The following is a 1,689-nucleotide window of genomic DNA, read 5'->3' as shown; positions in this document are numbered from 1 at the left end:
GATGTAACATCCATCTGTAACTATCTATCTGTAATTATCCCCAAAGCCCCAAGAATCTTAACGTCTTTTGGGGTCCTTGGACTCAATTCCAGTGAATAGAGGTGGGGCTGGGCTTCATCACACCAACAGGCAATTCTCAGGACCAGCTGGGTGTCCTACAATTCAACTCAATTCTGACACTATTTGCCCAGAGATAGCATCATATTCCACAGGTCAGGGGTTCAATCCTGTAAAGCTGTTCCCCACCCACACTTTAGATGCCAGTCGCAAGTCCAGGTTCTCACCTGTGCTTCTAAACAACTGGCTCCAGGTTGGAGGTTTCCATGACCACCTCTTTGGACTTCAGGTTGAAGTAGAAAGGTCATGTGCTCGCTTCGGCAGCACATATACTAAAATTGGAATGATACAGAGAAGATTAGCATGGCCCCTGCGCAAGGATGAAGTAGAAAGGTCAGATTTTTACTTTGTACTTTGTACTTCTGACTATTTGTAAACTAGAAGTTCCCAGGAACCCCTCCTCAGGTTGGACTAATTTACTAGAATGGTGTTCTTTTCAGGCACAGCCCTTTCCTTGACTGTTCCCCAGCCCTTCTGGGTTTTTATGGAGGCTTCATTACATAGGCATGATTGATTAATTCATTGACTATTATTGCTGGTGTCAACCTTCAGCACCTCTACACTCCCCAGATAGCAGTTGGGGGTTGGACCAAGAGTTCCAACCCTCTAATCACAATGTTGATTTCAAGAGCAACTATCCCCCATCCTTAGGTGCTTTTCAGAAAGTAACCTCATTAACATAACAAAAAGCACCTCTATAGCATTCATCCCTTAGGAATTCAAGGGTTTTAGGAGCTCTCTGCCAGAAACAAAGATTAGATAGAGAAATTGCTGTATTTATTAATCTATAAAAAAATGTTATATCTTAAACATATTATCTTACCTAGACACCCATATATTTATTGAGAACTAATTTATAGCTAAGTAAGATAATGTCTAATAATCTTTGTAAGATAATCTATGTATCTTCAATGTCATAGATTAATAGTCATTCCCTTTTAAATTTTATTTTAAAAATTAACTAAATGAGATAGAAAAGTTTACCACTTTAAAACATGAAAAATAAAGCAGATTTTATAAAACAAGTATAACTTTTTTACTAACTGAATTTATGATATGACTACCATCTTAAATCACTTATTTGTATTTACTTTTATTTTAGCTTGAAGTTATGTAGGACATTCTTTGTGAGCACATACTCATCATTTGTTAAACTTGTTATAGATAATCATATTTGTTTCACTTTATCTTTGCAGAATAATCACATTATAATGCTTTCAAGGGCTTACCACCTTGAATCCATTCTGTAACTAAGTTTGGATATTCATCAGGAGGTTGAATTGCAATATTTTTCTCTAAGATTAGGAATGGATCAAATAATATTATGTTAAAAACCATAAAATTGTATGTACTGTCCCATAAATGCAGCATACTCATATTTATTTATTATTTATATATGGTTTTAGACTATTTAAGAACAGAATTACTAAAAACTTATTTCCCTGCTTTTTATTTTCTTTTTAGAGAAAGAACGATGTGGGGAGGGGGGAAGGGAGAGAGAGAGAGTTTTAAGCAATCTCCAAGCCCAGTACAGAAATCAGTCTGGGGCTCAACCTCATGACTCTAAGTTCA

At 36.2% G+C, this 1,689-nt stretch overlaps 1 non-coding gene across 1 annotated transcript; it reads left to right on the top strand.

Moving 5' to 3' along the window:
* Positions 1 to 365: 365 nt before the first annotated feature.
* On the top strand, positions 366 to 472 carry LOC132012655 (U6 spliceosomal RNA). Its single transcript, XR_009402660.1, has one exon. It is a non-coding gene; the product is annotated as a U6 spliceosomal RNA (small nuclear RNA).
* Positions 473 to 1,689: the final 1,217 nt, after the last annotated feature.

Source organism: Mustela nigripes, chromosome 2 (assembly GCF_022355385.1).
Source record: "Mustela nigripes isolate SB6536 chromosome 2, MUSNIG.SB6536, whole genome shotgun sequence".
In the NCBI taxonomy this organism is placed as follows: Eukaryota; Metazoa; Chordata; class Mammalia; order Carnivora; family Mustelidae; genus Mustela; species Mustela nigripes.
The sequence above is the reverse complement of the archived record's forward strand: the minus strand, read 5'-3'. Positions and strand labels throughout refer to the sequence as shown.